This window comes from Myxocyprinus asiaticus, chromosome 31 (assembly GCF_019703515.2).
Source record: "Myxocyprinus asiaticus isolate MX2 ecotype Aquarium Trade chromosome 31, UBuf_Myxa_2, whole genome shotgun sequence".
Classification (NCBI taxonomy): Eukaryota; Metazoa; Chordata; class Actinopteri; order Cypriniformes; family Catostomidae; genus Myxocyprinus; species Myxocyprinus asiaticus.
Genome location: NC_059374.1, coordinates 34459131 through 34475385, shown reverse-complemented (window position 1 = coordinate 34475385; position 16255 = coordinate 34459131). Strand labels below are relative to the sequence as shown.

General features: G+C 39.0%; 1 pseudogene; it reads left to right on the top strand.

Moving 5' to 3' along the window:
* Nucleotides 1-12746, top strand: part of LOC127422168 (diacylglycerol kinase beta-like) — a 78137-nt pseudogene extending 65391 nt beyond the window's left edge.
* The last annotated feature ends 3509 nt before the right edge of the window (nucleotides 12747-16255 follow it).

Below are 16255 nucleotides of genomic sequence, written 5' to 3'. Positions count from 1 at the left end.
TCGTTAGTCTGTGGCCATCTTTGCAGTTCACTCAGCCCCTTGCACTCTTTAATTTCAGTCAATACGAGTCAACTGCTGATAAATGCATCCATTTGTATCATGCATGTTCGCTCTAATATCCTGCTGCATCTTTGGCTTCTCTGCTGCGTCTCTCAAATGGGCCAAAGTGGGAGCGGGGCGCTTCGGAAATAAAATCGCTTTAAAAAAAAATCAAAGCAGAGCTCAGCATCAACCCTTTACGCTCCTTTCTATTCCATTTACTCTGGAAGAAAAGATTAATTGATTGGCATGAAAAGGCAACTGAAAGCCCAGGTTTGGACCAGAGAAGGCACTTAGCCTGGGTGCTTTGCTGGTGGTTTTGAAAGCCTTCCTAGATATCCCTTCAGCTGAAGGAGCTCTGAAGGTGAGAGTCCTGGGCTTGTCAGATTAGACAAGGGAGCATTAGCGGGATGGTAAACAGGGAGTGCATTAGCCCCTGAGGCCTGGCTCTCAGATGGGGTAGAGTCTGACCTTTTGGGAGCAGTTGAGTGGCCCCGCTGGTGACGCTAGGAGACAGGCCTCCTCATGTGGAAGGGAATTGAGGCGGGCTGAATTATTCAGCATGTGGGCTGCACTAGGGGTACTGATGTCCCCTGACACACTTTGTGAAAGCCCCCCCACCCCCCCACACACATCAGCCCTCCCTACGTCTGTCACTCCGTGTGCGTCAGGAGTTAAGCTGGGCTGTTCGATCATACAGAAAAAAAAACAACAGGTGACAAGAAAACACCATTATCAGGTGCACACAGCTTGGGTATGTGTGTGCATGTGCAAAGAAAGAGGGTTTAGGTTGAAAAGTGAGGGCTTTAAAGGTGATTTGTGTATTTTTCCAGATTGTAAAATACTTTCTCCCATTGCACCTAATTAGTTTGCTTTAAGTAAGCCATGTGTTGATTGATTTCCCCAAAAAGTGTAAACAATGTGTCTGTTTGGTGCTTTCAGAATATTGCTTTGTTTGTTTGAGCATTCTGACCAGCCCAATACAGCAACATTGGCTCAACCAATAGCTTGTGTTTTGGGCAGGGCTACTTGTTTGTCCAGCCAATGGCAACAGGTGGGGTGGGGTGGTTTTTAGAAAAACTCTTTGAAGACATTATTATTTGCAATTTTGTTTTGTATTGCTAGATGTGCAAAAACTGGTTACATTACTTAACCTTTAAGTTTAAAATTTGGGGTCAAGACATGACCCTTCAAGATGCATACCAATACCAGACCAACTAAGACACAGACTATACCCTTCTAGACTAAAGCCTGGAGGCTTCATTCGAGACCAAAACTTAACCCATTAAGGCCTAGATCCCCAGACCAAGACTAAACCCCTTGAGGCCCAGTTCTAGACCAAGACTAAACCTCTTAAAGGCCCAGATCTAGACCAAGACTAAATTTGTGAGGCCCAGATCTAGACCAAGACTAAACTCCTTGGGGTCCAGATTCAGACTAAGACTAAACACCTTGAGGCACAGTTCTAGACCAAGACTAAACCCCTTGGGTTCCAGATCTAGACCAAGACCAGTGGCGAATTCTCAGGGCCAGCAAAGCCTTCTCTGCTGGCCTAACATGTCAAATAAATAAATATTTTTCATCCTTTCATTCTCAATCACATTTTTGCCAATGTATTTTTAATCGCTTTCCACTCTTAATTAATCTACAAAGTTTATCCAGTCAGAATTTATTCCTTGTTGCTTACAAGCCAAGTGTGACAGCTGTTTCACAAATAGCATGCCCGAAGAAGCGCGTGAGTCTGAGCTCCACCCTGTCAGGCCTTCAGAATTTCTTCAGAATCCCTCAACAGTGCAAATGAATGGGCAACTAAAGTCAGATTGTCAGATTCATCAGCCAGTCAGATTGACTTATTTGTTCTTGGTGGGTGTGATCTTTAGGATATGTCCTGGTCAAGGCCTTCTAGCTGGTCTTGAGTGATGCAATCATGCTTTAAGTGATATACGTAATTTGAAAGCAAAGAGCGTAAGATCAAGCTGTCTGACGAGTCGGCTGTCATCACTGCTGTTACTGCAGTTGAGAAAGAGATCCTTATGGTTTTAAAAACATGAGATGTTCTGCATGACTGTGTGATTGCTTAATTTATTAAACAGGAAAGGAGGACTGATTTTCACTTCTAGCAAACTGGTAAGTGCTTTTTGCATTGTTATAGCAACATCAGGAGTTTTCTAAGTGTAAATTAGGCTGCTTGAGCATTCAGTGTCGGATCAAGTTTTGAAAAGTAGTGCTGCGTCCCATTCAACTCGGAAAGTCAGATTTTAAAACCTCATACTAGGAAAAGTGCAATGGAATGCATCTTGAAGTCAGAATTACAACTTGTAGACTCGTGCAGAAATTCTCAACTCTGATTTCGTCGAGATGCAGGGGCATGATGTCACACAAACATGTCGATACTCAGGGAGATATACAAAGTAAGTGATAAACATTCACTTTATTAAGTAATATCGATAAATGAGTTCGTTTCCACATTACATGATATTGAAGCTTGTTTAACAAACGCCTGCAGAAACAGCAGTATAAAACAATATAATCTCTTTTGATAATCGTACACCTGAAGCACAAATGCTAGCGCTGCAGCATTGTTTATCAGTTGGGTTGCTAGGAGACATCTCTAATGAGAGTCAAACCCCTGCTAAACTAACGGGAGCATTGCAGTTCCGAATATCGGGGGATAGAATGCATTTATGGCCGGAGATATCAAGTAGGAATATCCCACATCCAACTTGAATGGAATGCAGCATAACCGTGTACCCTGATGAGACGAAATTTATTGCAAGCAAAATTTAAATTGCAAATATTATTAGATAGATTTTTCCAGGCATTATAGACCTCCTTGGTAGATTCATATGAAAAATTATGATTTTTGAATGTCTGTTTGGGAGACTAAACTCGGGAGCAGTTAAAATTAGGCTTGCTTGAGCATTAAGTGTCGTTTCAAGTTTTGGCTTTCGTGCGTGGACATGTTTTTAAAATGTCAATTGGTATTACTAGTTAGCTGCGACATAATGTATGATGCCCAAAGGCATAGGGTGTCTTATTCACTGTGAAACTGTGTTTTCTTAATGGCATGAATCACACTGAAGGCCAAGACCAAGACTAAACTCCTCGAGGCCCAGATCCAGACCAAGACTAAACCCATCGAGGCCCAGATCCAGACCAAGACTAAACCCATCGAGGCCCAGATCCAGACCACGACTAAAGCCCTCGAGGCCCAGATCCAGACCAAGACTAGGCCCAGATCCAGACCAAGACTAAACCCCTCGAGGCCCAGATCCAGACCAAGACTAAACCCATCGAGGCCCAGATCCAGACCAAGACTAAAGCCCTCGAGGCCCAGAGCCACACCAAGACTAAACCCCTTGGGTTCCAGATCCAGGCCAAGACTAAACCCCTTGAGGCCCAGATCCAGACAAAGACTAAACCCCTTGAGGCCCAATTTTAGACCAAGACAAAACCCTTTGTGGTCTAGATCTAAACCAAGACTAAACCCCTTAAGACACAGATCTAAACCATGACTAAAACCCTTGTGATTCAGATCTAGACCAAGAATAAACCTCTAAATGCACAGATCTTGACCAAGACTAAACCCCTCGAGGCCAAGATCTAGACCAAGACTAAACCCCTTGGGGTCCAGATCCAGACCAAGACTAAACCCCTCAAGGATTAGATGAAGACCAAGACTAAACCCCTTGAGGCCCAGATCCAGACCAAGACAAAACCCCTCGAGGCCCAAATCTAGACCAAGACTAAACCCTTGGAGCCCAGATCCATACCATGTAGTCTTGAGAGGTCACAAGATCGAGATAATCTCTCTGCTGTGTACACAGACACATGAACAATACACACACACACACATACACTAATTTTCACACTTTTTCGGAGCCCAGCAAGGCCTCTTTCACAGGTCTCCTTGACAACAGTGTTGCTACTATATTCGAAGGCATTTGTGTTACCCTGTTGACTGTGGTTGCCAGACAACAGTAACACTGTTTTTTATACTGTATTTGTTTTGCCTTTAGATATATTTAGATAAATAATTCTTGCATTATGAACATTTTATGTACTTGCTTTGTAACATACACTCACTGAGCACTTTATTAGGAACACCTGTACACCTATGTAGTGAATTTATATGTAAATAATTCATTCATTCATTTACAAATCTTGGCCGCATTCGACCACCAATATATGTAGGAAATTTGGTAGTATAAATGTACACAGGATGGATTAAAGTGCCCGCGTACCCCCAACATTATATGTAAGGAAAACAGTATGTGTGAGCTATGAATTAAATTAAACTGTTCTTATTCTAAATTATTATGTAAGGAAATTTATAATGGAATTAATCGCGTTCGACAACCATTATAAATTAGATAAATGACACATAACTAGATTATTTGTCTGAATAAAATTCTCCACCTTTAAAATCGTAATACAACGTCTCGTTGTATCCACTCACAATTTCTATTGTAAGGAATTAGCTTTAATAAGGGGATTATGATTAATTCTCTTATTGGAGTAATATTATTTTCATGGCTTATTGAAAATAATATTACACATATTTAGGTATAGCTTTAAAGCGAAATCTTTTAAAAACAGGGATGAGATTATTTATCAAAATATACCATAGTCAAATTATCCTTGAATACAGACAAACTTTATTGCTATTCTAAACATAAACTAATCGAACACATAAAACATGAAACAGGTTGGTGAGTAGTGACAGAAATAAATGATCAATACAGAGAAAATGATATTTATGGAGTCTGGTGACAGTGCCTTAAGAACCATTTATCCTTCTTTGAGTCTACATCGATTTGCAGTCGGATTGCCCAAAGTATTTAACTAATACACCAGCACTTGAGCAAAAGTCTGGAGATTTACTTGCGTTTCCTTGTGTTGCGTACTTTGTGTTGCTTGGTTCTTTGTCTCTTTGTAGAAAGTTCGTTCCGTCGATGTTTTGAACTTCTGTTATGATCGGATAGTTATTGGCTGGATGAAGCGAGGCCTTCTGCAAGAAGGACTCGTGACTCCCGTTGGATGTCTGAACCGTAGAGCAGAGAGTGAGAGGCTTCCTCGGGACTTTTGTGTTCCGAGTTTTCCTTGGACTCTACATGGCATGGAGGATTAGGAAGAAGCAAGAGAGGAGACCAAGCGACGGTTCCAAGAGAGGATTCCAAGAGAACAGAAGACAAGAGAGAAGAAGCACGTTCTTCCTGTTTAGGAAACATTTGAACTGAAATTGGCCGCACCTCAAAAGGTGTCCTGAGCCAATCAGAAATGACTTTTCAGAGTCACATGGTCGACTGGTCTGTCCTTTTCAGAGTTAATTTACGATCTTTTGTGTGCAAAACTCTCGCTCAAAAATAGTGAATGTTTAATCATGAACTTTTATATCTTGAAAGCGTTGCAAGAGACATGACATTCGTTGTCATCAACATTCTCTATGTAAACAAGCAAGCATTTACATACTAAATGTGACATACTTTCATATATATTACATGTGTAAGTAACAAAACATGAAAATCCCTGATTACCAATCATACTGGTTAATTCATTGGTTTTACAACATGGATAATACATTACACGTTATGAGAAACCTGATTGCCGGGGTATTTTAACAGGTGAAGCCTTGAATAGTACAAGATTTAAAGATTATAATCATCGATTTGTTAGTTAGAAGTGATTACAAATCACTACACATTTTAAAAAGTACATCGGCTATAATCATTAATTTGTCAGTTATAAAAGTAATCACAGGTCAAAGTCATTTTCAGAATTATCTAGCAAGGCTAGGTATAGTGTACATTGTGGATCTAAATTCATTCTGTACATTTTACAGGGTTGACTCAGTGAAAGTACAATGTTCATGGATTCCTTCACGAGTCTCCGTTTCCTGATATGGCCGTGGATTTATGCATTTAAGGTCACATGGTCTTACTTGGCCATTTGGTCTTACAGAGGGTTTAAGTTTGTGGAACAAAGAAGGGTTGTCCATATGGGTTAGCTCTGTCATTACAAACCTAGTTTGAGATTAAGCAGGAATGGTAGAGACTGTCTCCTTCAGCAATTTAGACACCATGGATTCATTTTATGACTCTCTAATGGCTTGGTGGGGGCTCTCTCTGATCTGTGGAATTTGGTGTTGTGTTCATTTGATGGCTTCGTTCGTGGATAATCCTACACCTACTTATTCATGTGATCTAATCAGCCAATCGTTTGGCAGCAGTGCAATGCATAAAATCATGCAGATACAAGTCAGGAGCTTCAGTTAATGTTCACATTAACCATCAGGATTTTTATCTCAGTAATTTCGACCATGGTGTGATTGTTGGTGCCAGATGGGCTGGTTTGAGTATTTCTGTAACTGCTGATCTCCTGGGATTTTCACGCACAACAGTCCCTAGAGTTTAATCAGAAACAAAAAACATCCAGTGAGCAGCAGTTCTGCAGACAGGAACTCCTTGTTGAGGAAAGAGGTCAACAGAGAACGGCCAGACTGGTTAGAGCTGACAGAAAGGATGTAGTAACTCAGGTAACCACTCTGTACAATTGTTGTGAGGGGAATTGCATTTCAGAATGCACAACATATTGAACCTTGAGGCGGGTGGGCTACAACAGCGGAAGACCACATCGGGCACTTTATTAGGGCCATAATGTTCCTAATAAAGTGCCAAGTGAATGTATATGTATGTACAGCACAGAAAACACATCATATCTGTTTATAAGAGAGATTATTTCAAAGTATAATATGTGAGAAATGGCCCATCAACTGTATATTTGTTTTTAGTGATAAGCCCACTCGCCTACGGAACAGTTGAACTGAAATGTAAAAATTGGTAAATATTTGGAAAATGGAGCCATTTTCAAAAAAGGAAAGATTTTAGAGACGTGGTCTAGTAGTTAGTGCATATGCTCTGTAATATTAAGCCGTGGTGCTTATGTGGGTGGCAAAGGTTTGAATCTGGCTTGCAACATTTCCTCCATCTCTTTGCAAACCCTAAAAATATAAGTGGTGAAAAGGCCAACATTTTAATTAAATAAAGGAAAGATTACAGAGGAACAAATAACTGTATGGACCTTGCACTCAGTAATGCTTGCAGTCAACAATTTGTGCTTGTAGTTGACCGTTGCTTTGTGGACTGAATGACACTGTGTGTGTGTGTGTTTGTGTGTGTGTGTTTGAGGAGGAGGAGGAGGAGAGGAAGACTCATAGGAGCTGTTACTGAACAGATGGTCCCAGCGCGACACTGGACCTCCGACCGAGGAAAAATCAATGCTCATAACTTCAAAACAAAAAAGAAATTAATAAATATGGAGGAACACAAGATTGCTTTGCATCAGTGTTGCATTCTAATTAATAGGTGTTTTGTTTGTGGGTTGTTGGTGTTTTTTTCTCCCCTCCTTTTCTCCAACGGTGACAATTTATGCTTTTTTAGAGCGGAAGGCAGACTGTGAAGATTCCAAATCAAGCTTGTCTGCTTTTTTTTCTCTCCTTCTCACACGCTCCCCCTTCCGCCCAAACACACCTCCACTGTCTGCTCCTCATCTTCTCGTTTGGTGTTTCTCCTCATAATATTTTCCCCCAGACATTCCCCCATGGGTCAGCCTTGAGAGTTTGCTAGAAGGCGGATGATATAACAGGCTAACACTTTTTGACAGTGATATTGATATAGGTTTGGTGTGTTGAAAAGGAGAGGACTTCCTGTATGGATTGGTGCAGGCTGCGTTATCTTACATATGTGAATGATAATATTTATAATTAAATTTAGGCATTAGCGTTTAAAGAGTTTTGAGGGGGTAATTTCTGCGCCACTTGCGTCACCAAGCAGAATTGCAAAAATAATGACACTTTTCTCACAGATTTCCTTGAAAGACTCTCCTGATCTTCCATTGGTGGAACAAACAGATAGCCCTGTCTCAAGCTTAGCCAATGTATTTGGTATACTCTAATAAACCGAGCAATGTTTTGATAGAGTTTTACACTTTGGAGGGGATTGAACCAACAAATGGCTTTTTTAACATCTGAAAAAATCCACAAATCACCTTTAATTTCATGCAAATGAAAATTAAACCGTGAGGAACAGAAGTACAGTCCATTCAGTTTCACAGTGTTTCGTTGTTGGGTGTTGTACGTTCAGCTGACTAAACATTGAAAATGTGTCTTTCCATAAATACATACATGCTGGTCTAGGTTGTTTTATGTTGGTTATTGCTGGTTTGCTGCTGGTCTAGCTGGTGGACCAGCATAGAAATGTTATTCACTATCAAAACCTAGCTGGTGGAAGCTTGTCGACCAAATAGTCAAGTTTGATTAAGCTAGTTAAAAAGCCTTATGGGGTGTTCCATGTTTGGGATCAGCATCCAAAACACAACATTTCATTAGTTTCTCTCACTGTTTCTCTCCCTGTCTTTGTCTTAGACCCCACTGATCAGCTGCTGGAGGTGGTGGGGTTAGAGGGGGCAATGGAAATGGCAGATTTACACGGAACTGAAGAGTGCCGGCAGATGTCTGGCCCAGTGTTCCTCCATCTCTATCAGGTGTGTGTGTTGCAAGAACCTATGTGCATGTGTCACCATATAATAGCACTTTGAAATTAATCCCAATCAACACAATAGCTTGCAAAAAATATGGAATTGTTCTGTATTCTTATTTCAAATGTAGTGAATTTGGATAATGTTTACTTGGTTCGATGAAGTATTATATAGCAATGTTCCTTTGACAGAACCTGTAAACGCCTCCTTATGCAAATAGATGGCAAGCCATTGATGCAGAGCCCATGCAAGGTAAGTGTTATATCATTACTTTAAAAAAAAATGATAATAAAAGAGACAGTTCACCAAAGAATAAAAGTTATGCCATCATTATCTCACCTTCATGTTTTGAAACATGTTTGACTTTCTTTCTCAGGCACCATTCACTTTCATTGCATCTTTTTCCATATAATGGCAGTGAATGGTGACTGTGGCTAACTTTCTGCCTAATATCTCTTTTTGGTGAACTATCCCTTTAAGGCTATGTTGTTTGATTTAACGACTATATTCTTTGTGTCAGCCTTTTCTGAATTTTTAAATGTGGAAATAGTTTTTCCTCTAGGAGCAGTTTGCTAACATTCCTCATAGATTAGCTTTGTTGGGTCACTCTTAGATTCTCCTGATAGCTTGTATAAAAACCATGCCAGTATCTTGCATGAAAGCAGAAAATATTTTTTCAGCCCACAATGACCACCTCATTTGCAAGATTGGAAGCTTTGTTTGCTTTTAATTAAAGTTTCTCTTCTCTGAAAGCATCTTTTCTGAAGTGCAGTGTTCATTTGCATGTACTTCATTCCACTGATGCCTGGAATCCAAAACTCATGACAACACAATTAATTTGTAGGTGCACTTGTACCTGTAGATTAAAACTCTGGCTAAAGGTAGACACCAACAAAACTGTTATTGTGGCAGGGATCTCCATGGCAACCTATGGCTTTGTTGATGCTTAATTAGTGTCAGTAAACGTAAGAAATGCTTTTGAGACACTACAGTCAATATTCAGGTGTTTCAACTTATCGTCAGCAAAAGCGATTATGCTAATCCATTTTTAGGTAGTGATGTGTTGTATTTGTTAGGTTGTTTGCACATGTACACCCCAAACTGCTGTTAACATTCTCATTATTTGGAGAGAACAAATTATATTTACCTTTTTTGTTGTTCTTTTTTTCACTATTTATTCCACCTTACATTTTACAGCTGAGATTATTGCGTCATTTAACAATTAAGCATCATTTTATTCTTTAGAGAGTCATAAAGTCTGAAAATCTAATGACACCTAATCTTTTTCTCTCTATATTGCCCCAGAGAGTCTGTAAAAAGGGCATGGTTCCAATAAATTTGCATTATATATGAACACTCTTGATTTCACCCCACATGTTCAAAAAATGCCATGTTGACTCTTCCTTATAATTAAACCTAAAAGCTCAAAAGGTTTACTTTTAGAGGTCTTCAGTACCATTTACTTTCTTATTGCCATTACTGTGTCTGAATACTTTCATGAACAAAGCACATGGGTGAATTCAAAGAGAAGAGGTTGATATTTATCATTTCCTTTGATGTGGAATTATAATTAACCTCAAATAGTGAATTCAGCACCCAATTAAATGTGGCAGGTCCAGAGTTAATAAACAAGATTTTTAATGGTGCTTACACTTTACATTCTGGCCCATTAGTTCTCTGCCTGTTTGGAAACAGAATTCTTGTTTAGTGTGAAACAACCTCATGGAGTCACTGGCATGCAATGTGCCTTTATTTGTTTGCAATTTTACATTGCATAATTACATATTGTGTGTGTACTGTAAGTTGGAGTTGTCCAGACCTTTGAGGTGAAGTATGTAATTTTTGCACCAATAGAGCACAACAGTCTGGTTCCGGTAGTAAAAAACCTATTTAAAATTTTCCATATAGGGCAACTGAAGAGACATACGATGAGTTCCAGGGTTGTTTATCGATGGCAAATGCTCCTGCTGAAGCCATCAGTCTGTGTTATTTCAACTTTGTTTTTGTTTTTTTATCTTTTTTTCTTCATACATAAAAAAAGGGGTTTAGATTACATTTAATTTGCAGAATTTGTGGTGAATAACTACACTACTCATGAACCTGCAGAGAAAGTTCCAGAGAATTGCTGCAAACAAAGCACACCAAAAGAGCTATGCAGCAACCACTTACTTCAATAATGCACTGTGAATGGCATAAGTTTAAGTACACGCTCTTGTACCTTTGTCTTTTCGTCCAAATTTCAAGTGATTTTTTGCTTTAAATCAAATTTTGTAATTTTGTGATTCACCTCGTAGCTGGTTGGTTTGGTTCATGGCTTAGAACTCTTTTATGAAGAATTTTATGAAATTCCTATAGAAAAACTTAATGGGAAAAAATACTTACGGAACCAAGATGGCTGAAAAGTGGGCAAGTACTGTTGCGCTCTATAGCAGCACTAAACAAAATTGCAACAACGAAAAACAACCTAATCCCATAGAATGAATGTTAGTATAGCAACATTTTTGCAAACTGAGTTTTACGTGCCGATTTCTAAATTTTGCTGCAGTTTCCTGGTGAAATAAACACTAGAGGTGCTACAACAGTTGTGCTTTTTATTCATTTTCACACAAATCACGGGCAGTTTATGACTTTATAAAAACGTATTTTTCACCCTGTTACTTACACCCTGCTGTTATGATATCGAAACACTTTTACTCTAACGCAGCATTTGAAAAACAATACATTTTAACGCTTGTATTACAGACCCACCTCCGATCGAGTGTTGGACTTTGGACTTGGAGACAGAGCCTCGAGCCCAGCCAAGGATGCTCAAAGTGAAAGTGAAGCAAAAGTGCCATAGAAGCGACACAAAATCATGTGGTTGCTTCAGTAAATGTGCTTTAATGTCAAATTTGCTTTTAAAACACTATCGGTTAGGTTTAGGTGTTGATTTAGGGTAAGGATGTCTGTTTTGTTCACCTCTAATTACATTTTTTTGAGCACTAATGGTTAGTTTTAAGTTAAAGTTTTAGGATAGGGAGGTATGTTTTACTCATTAAAACATCCATCAAATATTCACCTTAAAAACCTAGTCTGATTACATCATTTCACTCAATTTTGGCACCCCCTGCTGGACATTTCACTGAGAAACTGCAGCCAAACGTGTGAATGTTGCCATTGTCACGTAAATTTAATGAGAACAGGCTGCTTGTTTTCAAACAGGTTTCCTAAACACTCCCCCAATCTTCCATTTTTCAAACAAACAGATGACCGTGCCTCAAACTCATTCCAGTGGTTGAGCTTATGTTGCTATGTTTGGTTGGTTGGGATGCTCAAAAAAGAGCAAGTTTTGATAGTGCCACAGTGTACAAATTTGTACACTACAAATGGTTTATTTATGGTTCACTAGTCCACATTAAAGGAATAGTTCACCCAAAAATGAAAATTTGCTTATAATTTTCTCACCCACAGGCCATCCAAGGTGTATCTGAGTTTCTTTCTTAATCAAAACAGAATTTAAGACTTTTAGGATTTCATTTCAGTCCTCCTCCTCTAAACAATGCAAGTGAATGTACTCCATTTTTTGACGGTCCAAAATGCATATTTAGGGTGCATCAAAATAATCCACACGACTCCAGTCGACAAATAAAGTTCTTCTGAACGCAAACGACTGATTATTTTTTAGAAACAAAACAATACTTATATACTTTTTATGTATAAAAATGTTTCTCATGATCTTAAAAACCTTTTGATCTGAAGGCAGTTTTTTCGACAAAAATATAATTACATAAACATATTCATTTATTTCATTACAAAACTAAAATTTTATAAAAAAATTTTAAATAGATGACTTGGACCGAATAATAAAGAAAAGCAGCCAATAAGTGTCCAACATAGATGGGAACCTCAGAAAAATGGCGAAACATGCCTTATGAAAAAATGGTATTACATGTTTTCTATGTGCTTTATATAAATTTAGACACATATAAAGTTTATTTACATCCCTCCCCTAACTGTCTGTCTTGAATTTATATAAAAAACATTTTCAACATCACATTTGTTTTTGCTGTGTCTTCCAGATTAAAATTGCCTACCAGAATCAGGCCCATATGCTAATGCACCCTCACTATGGGCTAAAATGCATATCTGCAATTTGTCTAAAAGTTGTTTTAAGCCAAAGTTTTGGGGGATAATGTTCATGTGTTGTAATGCATTGCTGCCAGAACTAAAGTAAAAGTGTGACTGCACCTTTCCTTTACTTGCGAAAGCAGCAAGTAATGATGTGAGACACTATTAAACGTCCCAGTAACTGAAGTCTTAAGTTGCTGATTGTACCTTTTTTCTGTACTCAACTCATTTAGTCCACAGTTCATAATAGGTGGGTTTGTGCAGTGAATTTAGACAATGAATTAGCTTTCCTGATGTAGTTGCTTTTTGAATAGAGACATAACATTTAACATCTTTAGTGGTTTAAAAGGGACATTCAATGTCATTAGAGCTTTAGATTGAGATTTCACTTTGATTGACCAAAATCTACTTCTGAACTGAAATTGACATGAAACTGGGGCTTGTTGTCACATATTTTGCTCCAGCAAATATTTATCAGGGTAGATTTGCTTTTAAAAGTCAATTTATGTAAAAGCCATACCTTAAAATTTATCAGAATCAGAATCAGATTTATTGCCAAGTATGCTTACACATACAAGTAATTTGTCTTGGTGACAGGAGCTTCCAGTGTACAACAATACAAAAACAATACAAAAACAGCAGCAAGACATAGATAATAATAAAAAATAAAAAAATAGTTATACACATATGTACATACACACACAGACACACACATACATACATACATACACATATGTAGTGCAATCTAATACAAATCTGTTATATGTTATGTACAGTGCAAATACAAATCTGTTATGTACAGTGCAAATTTTTTTTTTTTTTTTTTTTTTTTCTCAGAGGAATGAAATGGCAGAAGAGGTTGGATGTTTTGGATAAATACAAAAAAGACTAAACTGTGTATTGCACGTTATTGCTCAATGGGGCAATTTAACTGTTCATGAGATGGATAGCCTGAGGGAACAAACTGTTCCTGTGCCTGACGGTTCTGGTGCTCAGAGCTCTGAAGCGTCGGCCAGAAGTCAACAGTTCAAAAAGGTAATGGGCAGGGTGAGTGGGGTCCAGAGTGATTTTTCCAGCCTTTTTCCTCACTCTGGAAGTGTATAGTTCTTGAAGGGGGGGGGGCAGGGGGCAACCAATAATCCTCTCAGCAGTCCAAATTGTCCTTTGTAGTCTTCTGATGTCTGATTTCATAGCTGAACCAAACCAGACAGTTATTGAAGTGCAGAGGACAGACTCAGTGACTGATGAGTATAACTGTATCAGCAGTGCCTGTGGCAGGTTGAACTTCCTCAGCTGGCGAAGGAAGTACAACCTCTGCTGGGCCTTTTTCACAATGGAGTCAGTGTGTGTCTCTCACTTCAGGTCCTGTGAGATGGTAGTGCCCAGGAACCTGAATGACTCCACTGCTGCCACAGTGCTGTTTAGATTGGTGAGGGGGGTAAGTGTTGGGGTGTTCCTCCTAAAGTCCACAATCATCTCCACCGTTTTGAGTGTGTTCAGCTCAAGGTTGTTTTGACTGCACCAGAGAGCCAGCTGTTCAACCTCCCTTCTGTATGCAGACTCATCATCATCTTGGATGAGGCTGATGACAGTGGTGTCTTCTGCAAACTTCAGGAGCTTGACAGAGGTGTCCTTGGCGATGCAGTCATTGGAGGGAGAAGAGTAGTGGGGAGAGCACACACCCCTGGGGGGCACCAGTGCTGATTGTACAGGTGCTGGAAGTGAGTTTCCCCTGTCTCACAAGCTGCTGCCTGTCCGTCAGAAAGCTGGTAATCCACTGACAGATAGACATGGGAACAGAGAGTTGGTGTAATTTATTCCAGAGAATAGCTGGGATGATGGTGTTGAAAGCCGAACTGAAGTCCACAAAAAGGATCCTTGCATATGTCACTGGTCTGTCCAGATGTTGCAGGATATAATGCAGTCCCATGTTGACTGCATCATCCACAGACCTGTTTGCTCGATAAGCAAATTGAAGGGGATCTAGAAAGGGTCCAGTGAAGTTCTTCATGTGGGCCAACACCAGTCTCTCAAATGATTTCATGACCACAGAAATCAGGGCGACAGGTCTGTAGTCATTAATTCCTGTGATTTCCTATAGCCCAGAAAAAAAATATATACCTTGCACACGTTGACAACATGCCCCAATAGTGCCATAATACAGTTGACCCTTGCCGGAATGTACGCCAGTGTGGTTTTATTGTGTTCAATTGTTTACCCAACAATTAAAGCAAATATTGTATATAATGATATTGTAATTGTGGTTATTCTAATTTAAGAGGGCTTTGAATGGTGTTTGAAACCAACATGCAAGAAAAAACAAGTGTTTGTGTAATTGGACTCAAAACATTTTAGTGTACTGAGACATTGCAAGTGTGACAACTAGCCCTGGTCTCACTTAAAACTCATGCAGTCATATTTGATCAACATCATTTCTCCAAGTGAGAGGTCTCTGTGGGATCACAGAGAAAAACAAACTAACTGGCAAATGTTTTAACATTTCGAACCTTTGACCCCAATTTATAAGAGTTGGACAGTTTGCACCATTGAAAAGATGATTGGCTGAAGCAACAATTTTCTTCATTTATTCAAAGAAAGTATGTTATATTGTGCCATATGCTGCCCTGGTAATTTGTCCGTTCTTAACTCTAACAAACACACACTCTTCACCTTTTGAACCCGCCAGCTTGCCAGCTCACCTTTTGACCTTACATCAAATGGATCCCTATGGTTGTAACCTTTTAATGTTAACCTGTCAAATGAACATCTATACCTGTCCAGCATTTCTGAAAGCTCACGGGATTATACACTGCACTGTGAATGACTTAAAATGTCAGTTTATGTTTCCATCAATTGCCATAATGGACACCCCTCTGTTTATGTGACTACCTGATCCTGCAAAAGTGACATGTTAGATGTTTCTTAATCATGCCATCAGCAGAGCTGTGACACAAGGGACCACCGGAATGACACTTTTTGCATGCATTGAATATTTTGCATGCAAATGGATATAATGAACTGTAACTCAAATGTCAGTTTTTAGGTGTGAAAATGGGCATCTATAACTGTAGGTGTTATGAGGAAAAACTCTCATGGTATAGTTCTTGACCCCTGCATACTCCACATGGTGTATAGCCAGTACATATTTTTCCTTGAGGTGTGTATTTGTTCTTCAGAGTAAAAACTGTAATAAATGTTTGTTCCATGTGTTTGACTGGTAAATTACCTTACATGTTTTACATGCATTTAGTACAAAATTGTCAGTTTTAATATTCGGCCCATTCTAACACAAAAAAAAAAAAAAAAAAAGAAGTATTGTTGCTGCTTGTTCAATTTACTTAATTAAAATGACCTAAAGCAACAACTTGATTTCACCGCATTCTATCCATTTCAATTTGCAAAATGGAAGTTTACTTAATACATTTGAGTTGGGACTACAAGAATACTTTTTGTGGTGTTAATGTAGCTAAATCAAACTGGGCAGTTGATTTTTGGTGGTTACCATTATTGTGAAGAGTGGAGCTTGAGTTTACGATGAAGACAGGTAGATGTCAAACATGGGATTAATTTTTCG